We start from the raw sequence: 13,074 nt of genomic DNA, 5'->3' as shown, positions 1-13,074 counted from the left end.
CCCAGCTGTCTCAGTGAATGTATTATTTCAAGTTCAAGACAGTTTGGTTTCCAAGGTTAGAAAGCAATCCAGCGATCAAACTTACTATACCCCACCAAGGACCCATTGACTACCCGTCCTAAACTACTGGAAGGATTTCAAATAAACTTGGTTGCAATAATCCTTATATACTGTAGAAATGTGTAACAAGATATCTCTCCTTTCTGAGTTATGCCCCTTTGTTACAAAAAGGGGGTTGGGATTGCTTTTCAAGTTCTTAAATAAAAAGTAAAGAAATAGAAAATGTGTTTTTTGTTTGAGCTGCTATGGTGACACAACTACTTCCTTGAAGAGCTAACACAAATATCATTTAAGAAAGCTGAGGTGTTTGCTTCTATATGTACTATTCTTAATCTAGTTAAGCATTTTTGTTATAAAGCGGAGGGCAGCTGCATGGGTATGATACTCTGCATGCAGAGCTTTAAAACGAAGTATAAAGGGCCCTTCCCTAAAAAACAGGGATGCGTTAGGATTTACAGCCTCCTTTATATACCAAACTATCATACGCTTCATAGCAACATATCAGTTGCCATGGATACGAAGGAATTCTGGGAATTCTTCGTCATTTAACTCAACAAGGCATATAGTTTGAAATGCTAAGTTTAACCTTTGCACGTGTTAGAAGAACGGACCCATGTGTGTTCGCTGACACGTATTTGGCGAGTCTTCAGTGCGTTCGCCATGCACGATGTTGAAGTTTGTTAGGGAAATTCCACTTTTTTGTGCCTACGCATGCGTACTAGATTGTTTTGGCTCTGGGGCGGAACTACGGATTTCCCCCTCTCCGAAGAGGGGTTTTCTATTGTTTTTTAAAAACATGGAAATGTTGGGCATTTTTTATTAGCAGATATTTTCATAAGGATATATGCTCTACTATTCAGCAAAGTTAGGTACTTTATGACGATATTTTTTCACCCCAAAACATAATGGGGCTTTAATAAAGGGACTATTCACAAATTGCATCGCTATAGAAATACTTTTTTCATTTGTCCAAAATACAGACACTTCTACATAGCAAACAATTGACATATCACATATTGGATTTCAAATTATTTTTTTTTAAATAAAATTGAATTTCATGTAGGTCATGTGAATGGTTCTCAGGACACTCTGACCATGCAATTGGCAACTTTGTTTTTTCTGAAACCTTAGTGCCCAAATCAGAACATTTTTTTCAGTGATAAATTGAAATTGAATAAAATGTTTTATTTGCTATATATGCATTTATAATTGAGAATGGTCATAGTCATTTGTCTATGTATAGCAAAACATATGTTTCTATGAACACAACTGACAGATTGCATTGTATGTGGAATTTTTGCACCGTCAGTTATTTAGGTATCATTACCTGCATTGCTAATTAGGTCTGACCTCTTTTTATCCCCCGCCCAACGAAGTTGGCGGGGGATATACAAATGGGTTCCATCCGTCCGTCCATCTGTCCGTCCGTCTGTCCGTCCGTGTGAATGGCTTCCGGAGCATAACTCTAAAACTAGTAGAGATATTTCCACGAAACTTCATACACACATTGGTCTTATGGTCTAGTAGTGCCTTTTGCTATTTTTAGGTTTCATTTTTTGCTATTTTCCGTAAGGAAACATTTGAAAATATCATATTTTTGTACCAAGTTCGTTTCCGGAGCATAACTCTAAAACCAGAAGAGATATTTCAAGAAACTTCATAGACACATTGTCTTATGGTCTAGTAGTGCCTTTTGCTATTTTAAGGTTTTCACTTTTTGTACTTTTTTCTGTAACCATGGAAACATGCTGAAAATGCAGATTTTTGTGTAAGAATCGTTTCCGGAGCACAACTTTAAAACCAGCAGAGATATTTCCATGAAACTTCATAGACACATTGTTCTTATGGTCTAGTAGTGCCTTTTGCTATTTTTAGGTTTTCACTTTTTGTGCTTTTTTCTGTAACCATAGAAACATTGCTGAAAATATCATATTTTTGTAGCAGGTTCATTTCTGGAGCATAACTCTAAAACCAGCAGAGATATTTCCACGAAACTTCATAGACACATTCTTTTTATGTTCTAGTAGTACCTTTTGCTATTTTTAGGTTTTCATTTTTTGCACTTTTTCCGTTACCATGGAAACATTGCTGAAAATATCATGGTAAATGGTAAATGTTACTGTGCAAAACTCTACCCATCTTTGTGTATATAGTCTAATATAAATGTCAAGGCTGTATACCTGATTCAACAATTGCAGCCCTGCTCTACTTGAATTATACTCCATCTTTCTTTAGCTCAACTTCCTTTTTCCTGTTTTTTTTTTCTCATATACATAAGTCTCCACAATCAAACTTACTTCAGCTTTGATATCTCCATTGGCGGGGGATCTGAATGACTATGTCCTTGTTTATTGATTATACCTGTTAATTAGTTAATGATTTTCAGGAACCAAACGATTATACCAATGTATACCTACATTAGTGAAGACTCCTACTGCTAAAGTAGCCTGATATTACTATGGCCTTGGCTATAAGCAATGTAGTATCAGAATGTCTCAAGGGTGACATTGATATAACTATCATACAAATATGAAAACATCGCTTTATTCATCTTCCCTTAACAATATATATTGCATACACCCAGCTGTCTCAGTGAATGTATTATTTCAAGTTCAAGACAGTTTGGTTTCCAAGGTCATAAAGCAATCCAGCGATCAAACTTACTATACCCCACCAAGGACCCATTGACTACCCGTCCTAAACTACTGCAAGGATTTCAAATAAACTTGATTGCAATAATCCTTATATACTGTAGAAATGTGTAACAAGATATCTCTCCTTTCTGAGTTATGCCCCTTTGTTACAAAAAGGGGGTTGGGATTGCTTTTCAAGTTCTTAAATAAAAAGAAATAGAAAATGTGTTTTTTGTTTGAGCTGCTATGGTGACACAACTACTTCCTTGAAGAGCTAAAACAAATACCATTTAAGAAAGCTGAGGTGTTTGCTTCTATATGTACTATTCTTAATCTAGTTAAGCATTTGTTATAAAGCGGAGGGCAGCTGCATGGGTATGATACTCTGCATGCAGAGCTTTAAAACGAAGTATAAAGGGCCCTTCCCTAAAAAACAGGGATGATATTAGGATTTACAGCCTCCTTTATATACCAAACTATCATACGCTTCATAGCAACATATCAGTTGCCATGGATACGAAGGAATTCTGGGAATTCTTCGTCATTTAACTCAACAAGGCATATAGTTTGAAATGCTAAGTTTAGTTTCCTTTGGGAGTGTTAAAGGATATAGCTCTCTTCATGTGGTAACAATTCAAAGGATTGTTTTATAAGGAATGTGTCAGCCTGCTAATGACACTGAAGGGAATGCAAATTAATCATTGAGCTTCAAGCATGCTTAAATACATTAGCTGTCTAATTCATGTATGGGCTTGTTCAGTCCTTAGGGGAGGGGTTTGTCCCCCAACACAAACATGGTGTTTAAGCAAACAGATAGCTGTTTCGTCAGACAAGCACAGACAAGCATTGCTTGGAGAATTGCTCCTAATGGATTTCAACACGAATTTTATTATTTTAAGTTTTAGCTTTGGAGACCAGTTTGAGGATTTAGCACCTAATTTCAGTCTGAAATCCTCTGTCTTTATTGGCGACATTGGCTTAGTACAGAATTGTTGGTTTAACATCCACCAACTAGAGGCAATGGTAAAGATGGCTGTATACCATGTAACATATAGTCCTCTACTTCTTGGCCTCAGTGGCCATGTAGTTAAAATGTCAATCAGTCCTCCAATAGCCTTTAGGGTCTTGATTGCAAAGTTGTGAAGAGATGTCGGTAACATCCTATCACTAATCCTCCCCATCAGGTCAATATGAATAAGTGGTTACGGTATCTAACATTCTACCACTAACCCTCTTGGTCACAGTGGCGGATTGGTTTAGGTGTCCGATATTCTATCCGATATTCTACCACCTATAGCCTCAACCTCTGGGCGTCAATGGCTGAGTGGTTAAGGTGTCTAAGCTTGTACCATTTACCCTCCACATCTGAGTCTGACCATTCACCCTTCTGCATGTCATTGTCACTGTCCCCCGCCCCCCATCCCCCATCGCCCCATTAGGAATTATTATATACCAGAAGATAATCTTACTAAGATTATCCCAAGTAATTTTGAGTTATTTCTCATTTTGGTAGAACTGAATTATGTCCCTTTTTGGCAATTATCTCTCTCTTGTTGCAATTTGTTTGTGTGTAATAATGTATTTCAATCACAATTGATGATGTTTTCACAAAATGCTGATACAATGCTATACAGAAAGCTATTGATAAATGCCGGATGATCAATAAATGTAATAAATGTAAAAAGAAAAATAGAAAAAAAATATTTCAATTGAATTGGTGATATTTCTCAAATCATTTCATGTTAATTAATATAAAAATAATTAACAGAACTGAACATCCATGAAATGCCAATGCAATTTGGCCTCCATTCCGAAAACTTCGACCAGTGCGAGCTGTTATTGCAAATTGAAACCGAGAGTAATAGCATGCATATTTGATAACAAGAAGTGTAACATGCAATTTTGCAATAGAGAAACATTCTGGTATGAAAAGGTGGTGAAAACTTCAAACAAAAAGTGTGTGCCTGAAGGAGAGGCTCCCAGCTTAAAACATGGTTAATTATTCATTGATGATATAGACAAGTTCAGAGTGGCCAAGCCCAGCAGTCTGTATGTACTAAAGTGGACAGACAGTATCGTTGTGTGTTACAGCTACAATTAAGGCAAAATGATATCTATATCATGATGATCAACCTTTTGAGTTTTGATATTCATGTTCAATTTTTGTTTGTCGATTTGTTTTGATCTTTCATGTGTGTTTTATTTGTACTTAGCAGTGTCTGAATTCTTCCACCAAATGCAACGATCTTCTGCTGGTACATTGTGGCCTAGTGGTTGAAGTGTCTGACATTCTACCAACAGCTGTCCTCCACTGGTACATTGCGACCTAGTGGTTGATGTGTCTTGACATTCTACCAGCAGCCACCCTACGCTAGTAATTTGTGACCTAGTGGTAGAAGTGCCTTACATTCTACCACCAGCCATCCTCTAGGGGCACATTATGGCCTAGTGGCTGATGTGTCTGACATTCTGCCACCAGCATGCCTCGATCAGTAGATCTAAATATGGTTTACAAATTACAATAAATCATTATGGAGGATTCTTGGAAGCATTCTATTTCGCATTCCTTTGGATGGAGATGGAGGATGGAGGGGGTGGGATTGACATGCAACTTACAGGAAGTTGTTGATTGGGAAATAATATATCTGTAATGCAATCATATCTATATTCAATGTTAATAGGTTGTTGAGAGTCAGCACACTATACCAGTAGACATTATCAAACAGAATTACTGATATATCTACAGGCCTACTGACCTTACAGTGATGTCTGACTTTGGTACTGCTATTGATCTACCTGTTAGCTATGTGATCATATCCCAGGTCAACGACTCAGTTTGGCCAGGAGTTGTCTGAGCAAAACTCTGAGTTCTGTCCCCTGACCAAGACACACCTTTGGCTCTATGAAAGTGGTTGTTTCTGCTCCTGCTAATGCTCAGCATAAATGGAATGGGACAACTGGTTAGCCCATAATGTCAGTATGTGACCGAGTGGGATGTGTTGCGTTGTGTCTTTGGCGGCAAGCTTCAGTGATATCGGACTATAAAAACGGGAAAGAGTTCCTCTATTACAAAGAGACACAATAAAAAGATACTGCAGACTCCCAAAATATATAAAAACATTGACACACAACACATTTCATATAGGGGTTGATGCCATCCTTATTGAATGATATTAGCTGTTAATAGGACGTTTGGCCATATAAACCAATCCAATCGTATAATAGATATATGTAGTGCAAAAAATGAACATATTGGATGGCTATGGGGCTCTAGTGGTAAGCCGATGATCAAAGATTAATTTAAAAAGGCATTAGAACCCATAATCAATTACTATTTTGAGAAACCAATTAAATTGGAAATTTCTGAAAGTGTTCCTGAATTATCTGCTTTGCGTCATGAAAACTTTCATATTTCGTTATTAAACAGAATTGAAATTTATTGATGTTTTATCTTATCAACATATCAATTGATAATTTACATGGAATTTTAGATGTTTTAAGTATATGCTTGGTAACAGTATAATGTACATTTACACTGTGGCTAGTTTAAAATTGTAACATATCACAAAGACAAAATGGTGGACAGTATATCTAGTAACCACAACAATTATATATAACTGAAATGTGCACTAACATTTCCTATAAAAATTTGAAAACAGATTGTAATTGATTATCAATTGGTTTTGACATTCCAGTTATTGATTTTGAGAATGAAACTGTTTCCAATCATTAGATGGCACCCATCTGGAGTTTTCTGTTGTCTTTTGAACTTAGTCGTAGGTTGATTTTTTTCCGCTGTGAACTCCACTATATTTCTTAGGAGATATCTATTGCGATAACTTTTGTCCATCCTAACTGTAGTTCGTTTGACAAAAAAAAAAAAAATTTCAACTAAAAATATTCCTAGTGCATCCTGAAATTAAAATTACTAGAATTTTCTTTTTTAATCCAACAACATTTTAATGAAATTTATCAACAGTTGGGTTTATTAATTTATTGAAAGTTGTTAAACTTAATGCAATTAAAAAAATCAACAATGTGAACTCAATTACATCAGGTACGTACACCAGTCCTGGTGTCGAAACCTAAACAATATAGATATATTTACCTAGGTCCTGTGTTGGTGCATGCAAGGCAGCAAAGTCAGGCTTCTCCGAAACGTGCTTAGGAAATTAAGACATATTGATTTCATAACTTCTCATTCAAATTGATTTAAAATATTTCAACTGACAGTTTCATCTAACATGTTGCAGTATTAAAAATAAGTGCTGCGATGTGTTGAACTGATAAATTTCTCTTTCATATCCACATAAACATACAGGATACATGGCACCTTCCTGAAGACGCAACAAATTTTTCATCCAATTACAAATTGAAATTTATGACTTGTTGACATGTGTATATCTTTTCTGGCAGCAACTGTGCTCCACTTTACTGATTCACTTTTAGATCATTTGGCCACATTTCGACTACAGCAGCACAAGACAAGTTCCTATGAATTCATCATCCCATTTACAGTATTCTAGAAAGAAAAAAAATGAAAAGGCTATGTCCACACTGAATTTATTGAACTTGTGATTTTATGATTGATATCTTAATTGACTAAAAAGGGACTTATACTATTATCACATATTGGTATTTCTTGTTCTTTCAATGATCCCTTACCTCATCCATGGATACAAAACTGTTTATGATTATAAGGATGATAAGTTTATATGTAACATACTAGTGTAAAGATACCATGTCCTTGAGGACGAGATAGGGAAATCTACAACCCATATGGTGTATTAAGATTCTCTATAGTTTGACAGCTTAGGAATCTTACCCTGAGGATTAATTTGGTTACCCCATCCCACTTTCAACAGGGTGAATGATTTTTTTCCAACAACTTTGTCCTGATGTATTGGAAAGTCATATGTATGATGTAAACACGGTATTGTTGTTATGTGATGGTGATATTGTCATGATGTCATGGTGATCGATATTGTTGTGATGTCATGGTGATACTGTTGTGATGTCATGGTGATACTGTTGTGATGTCATGGTGATATTGTTGTGATGTCATGGTGATACTGTTGTGATGTCATGGTTTTTTGTTGTTGTGATGTCATGGTGATCGATATTGTTGTGATGTCATGGTGATATTGTTATGATGTCATGGTTTTTTGTTGTTGTGATGTCATGGTGATATTGTTGTGATGTCATGGTGATACTGTTGTGATGTCATGGTGATACTGTTGTTATGACATGATGATATTGTCATGACGTCATGGTATCATTGTCATGATTTCATGGTATTATTGTCGTGACACCATGTCATGTTATAATTGTAATTATGTGATGGTGATATTGTTGTGATGTCATGGTGATATTGTTGTGATGTCATGGTGATATTGTTGTGATGTCATGGTGATATTGTTGTGATGTCATGGTGATATTGTTGTGATGTCATGGTGATATTGTTGTGATGTCATGGTGATATTGTTGTGATGTCATGGTGATATTGTTGTGATGTCATGGTGATATTGTTGTGATGTCATGGTGATATTGTTGTGATGTCATGGTGATATTGTCATGATTCATGGTGATATTGTTGTGATGTCATGGTGATATTGTTGTGATGTCACGGTGATATTGTTGTGATGTCATGTTATATTGTAATTATGTGATGGTGATATTGTTGTGATGTCATGGTGATATTGTTGTGATGTCACGGTGATATTGTTGTGATGTCATGGTGATACTGTTGTTATGTCATGGTGATACTGTTGTGATGTCATGGTGATACTGTTGTTATGTCATGGTGATACTGTTGTGATATCATGGTGATATTGTGGTGATATCATGGTGATATTGTTGTGATGTCATGGTGATATTGTTGTGATGTCACGGTGATATTGTTGTGATGTCACGGTGATATTGTTGTGATGTCATGGTGATATTGTTATGATGTCATGGTGATATTGTTGTGATGTCATGGTGATATTGTTGTGATGTCACGGTGATATTGTTGTGATGTCATGGTGATATTGTTATGATGTCATGGTGATATTGTTGTGATGTCATGGTGATTGATTGTTGTGATGTCATGGTGATATTGTTATGATGTCATGGTGATATTGTTGTGATGTCATGGTGATATTGTTATGATGTCATGGTGATATTGTTGTGATGTCATGGTGATATTGTTGTGATGTCATGGTGATATTGTTGTGATGTCATGGTGATATTGTTGTGATGTCACGATGATATTGTTGTGATGTCATGGTGATATTGTGATGATGTCATGGTGATATTGTTGTGATGTCATGGTATTGTTGTCAGGATGTCATGATATTATTGTCATAATGTCATATGATATCAAATAAATCAAATAATTACGGAGTAAGTTCCTTTGTGAAATGCCGCTATCATAAAATGAGTGAGGGGATATGGGTGGGCTATTGTGTTATGTTTGTCCATCTTGTCACGTTACATCTCCATTGGATATGAACTTAGAAATATTTATACCTTACAGACGTTTCTGTAGATTTGGTTACGACCAGCTGCTACATTTGTAAAGTTGCCTTTTATTACAACTACAGTTCTGTGCAGATCTATCTGCAGACAATACGTACATACAAGGCTTGAGGTCAGAGTTCATGGTCATTGCCATAAATATTACCCACACACATTGGTTTCAGTGTATGAACCATAAAAAAATTTTGGGGAAAAAAAAATAAAGCGAAGAAGAAAAACTCAAGTCTTGACAGAATGATATACCCGCATGAACGAGACTGAAAGTGTTGTCGGCCATATTTACATTAAGACAAACTTTTATTGATGTGCTTTCCAAGTCGGCCATTTCATAAGATTGTATTTCCAATTTCTTGTTTTTATTGCGACTCGGGAATATCAACGTTTACCCAAAACTATGTAATTTGTCCTATAACTCCCATTCAGCCATGCCTCACTGTCTGTGGTTGTTGTAAAAAGTACAATAACGTGAAGGTGTTAATCACGGACGGAGATATATACATATATACCTATATGTATCTTTAACATTAATTTTATTCTTCTCGCTGAATTCGGAGGTTTTTGGAATCACATACGGGCAGGAAGTAGATCAGGCCGGCCCATACAAGCAAACGTTATTGTTGTTATAGGGGATGTGGTTATTAATAGCCCAACATAATCACCGTTTTATTTTTCTAACATGTTGATAAACCAAATTAATTTCCTCGAAATTGCTCAGGCACACATCTTATATTGTGTAACAGGCTTTATTCTTGGCTTTTGATGCTTGCAATAGACATTCTAGATATTAGTAATTTCTGTGGACTCTTTGGAATAATTGGACTCAATATGCTGATACATATGCATGGTCTTAGAGTTATCCCAATTGTAGGCTACGGTGGCTTAGTGGTTAAGGGTCTGACATTCTGTTACAATAAGCAGCGGAGTTGGTCTGCCGGGGTTGTTCATCAACATCCAACAATCTGAGCATTTGGCTAGTGTTCAGAGGTCCCAGGTTCAAGCCCCCGCCTGGCCACTACATCCTCCTGTCCTGTTATGTATAACTAGTTATACTAGTTTTACACCATTCGGTTATTGCATGGTGCCATGCCCTTACCAATTTGCAGCATGTATATATACTGAATTTGAATATATAATGTATGTACATTTAAGCTGTAATCATGCTGGAAAAACATAAGGGTGGCCTCAATATTTAATTCATGCGATTATGTTGAAAAAAACATTCGTTAAAAACACTACCAACTTTACGTTAAATCGAAAGAGTTATAACTTTACATTATTACCTACAATTAGACTTACCCTGTCTTATATGTCTCGTCCATTAAATCGCAAGAGTTATAACTTTACAAAATTACCTAGATTACACTTTACCTGCCTAATATGACTCTTCCCTCCTTTCTCTCAATTTTTTTTTTTCGTTTCTGTTATGCTCTATCTTAATTAATAGCCTCCCTTGATCCCATGTTATAATAAACTTATATGGCCACTTTATGTAATTGTCACTGCTGTATATGTAATTGTATGTATTACCTGTAAATATGTCACTGTCCTGATTAGCAGACGACAGGTTAATTACTGGATCAGAGGTCAATCACATTCTAAGGTCAGTATAGGTATATCACTATATATGTAAGGCCCCAGGTAAGATTAGACTCACCTGTCCAGGTAAAACAACACTAATTAGTGTCACTTTTAGTAGGGATCTGTTTTAGTTCATTCACCCCTGAAGACACATCTAGACTCTTCTAAATCAATGATTAGCTCAGTCCATTATGATATTTCAGGGGTAAATGAGTGAATAATAAAAATAAATCCAGTGGATATTTCCATTAATTAAAAAAAATCAGTACCATAAATGCTCAAGTGGCTAATTGTTTTTTAATTGGAGAATTGAAATAAAAGTTGTTGTAATTAATGAACTGGATACGAAAATAATTGGTAATTAATCCATAATATTTTTCTATGCTGAAACAAAAACAGATTTAAGTTGTTTTATAAGGAGGATTTATTTGATTTCTTAGAAATGTTTAGTCCAAATCATTCTCAACTTTGTCATGTGATTATAATTGTCACAGCAGATTGAAATATATATGTTTGCATGGTCACAGTAATCCATTGGGTGTCAATGTGGTTCGACACTCGGCAAATGTGTCTTAAGTCACCATAATTCTATAGGGTCACTATGACACATGGTCGGGACAATTTACTTTCAGACTGAAAATAGTATCTTAAAGCTGAAGTTATAAAAGTATAACTTTAATTTGTGATATAGCATTAAGGTTAAAATGGTCTGATCTAGAAATTTGTCTGGAAATTTAAAAAATAATGAGGATACAACGAACAGAAAAACTTCAAAAGGATTATAGTGAGTAAAAAGGATATGGGAAGACTATTAGCAGTTCTTTAAAAAGAAAGAAATCTTAATCCTGTCAAGCTGACAATGCATTTTCAAGAAATTAAAAAAATTCAGGCTTGCTTTGGTATGAAAATACAATTTGTTTCATGATTAGTTAGCTTAATCATCATTTTCATGAATTCCTTCAAATTCAATAACTAGTACTGATGATAAAAAAGTGAATAAAATTTTGACTCAATCAAAGTTAATTTTGACAGCTATTACTTTCATAAGGATTTTCATTAATGTTCAGGTAAATCTAATAAACGTGTTGATTTCCTAGCTGACCTAAAGGAGACTTCATTAGGAATTGTTATTTCAGTCCCATCTATGGACATGTACAGGTAAAAACCAGGTAATGAACAGAGACAAACCACAGGTATCTGTGGGATACCTATAGGATCATGAGGTCAAAACCACAGGAGGTCTACAGGTAACTGTATATAGATACCTTTAATAATCAGACAGAAACCGCAGGTGATTTACAGGTATATAGGATTCGTTAACCACAGGTACACAAGACAATCTATATCACTACAGTTGACTCCTTGTGCATAAAAAAGTAAATAACAATATTGGGTAGTACTGTCTAGTGGATTAAGGTAAAGCTTTAATAACTATATGTACACATCTTAATTAAGCTTTTACATTATCATAAATTAAAACAATGGGCTTCTGAAAAATTGTCATTTTCAGGTAACTTTTTTTACAGAAAATTTAATTTAATGTTAAAGTTTATGAAAGTATATTTCACTTTACAAATCATAATATTGTATTATAAGTTTTAGATATCAGTCAACAAGGCCATACTTAATGAGGAATATTTATTATATATGTATATATTGTTATTGCAATTACGAATTAATTAAATTGTTTGAAATGTGGTAATAAGCACTTTTTAATATCAAATGAAGTTTACTGTTCAAAAAGAGAATTTCACTTATATTTATAATAAAAAATATCTTCACTTACTAAAGATATTTTAATGCCAAAATATATTTTTTTTAAATAAGCACATGCATGTACCTCTAGATTTCCTTACAGTATGAACTAATTATGTTAATAAATGAAGGGTAAATAATCTGATCATGAAAACTTTTATATGTATATACCTATATCTCTATACCGTGTCATCTATCTTCAGTAGTATAGAGTCCCTTATAGGTAGAATTTTATTTAGACTGCAGGTAAATATTAACTATCTACCTTAGATCCGCTAAGAACAAGCTGACATACTTTCCTCGCCACAGAAAACTTCTGGAAATCAATCTCCAATGTAAAGATCACATTCCACAGAAATCAACTGAGGGGGACAATGCTGGCTTATTTAGTTTAAAGCTGGCCTTGGGAATTTACCTATGGGAGAGTCCATCCTGAAGGTAGGCAGCATTCCAGGTGTAATAATATCAGGTGTGACTCCCTTTTGTGCAGCTCACCTAATTAACCCCAGCTGTTACGACAGTTAATTTG

At 35.1% G+C, this 13,074-nt stretch overlaps 1 protein-coding gene across 1 annotated transcript in view; it reads left to right on the top strand.

Moving 5' to 3' along the window:
* The window catches only part of LOC138317672 (uncharacterized), a 329,361-nt gene that overhangs the window by 232,169 nt on the left and 84,118 nt on the right, over positions 1-13,074 (top strand). The window lies entirely within an intron of this gene.

This window comes from Argopecten irradians, chromosome 3, assembly GCF_041381155.1.
Source record: "Argopecten irradians isolate NY chromosome 3, Ai_NY, whole genome shotgun sequence".
In the NCBI taxonomy this organism is placed as follows: domain Eukaryota; kingdom Metazoa; phylum Mollusca; class Bivalvia; order Pectinida; family Pectinidae; genus Argopecten; species Argopecten irradians.
Note: the sequence above shows the minus strand (reverse complement) of the source record. Positions and strands in the feature narration are given on the sequence as shown.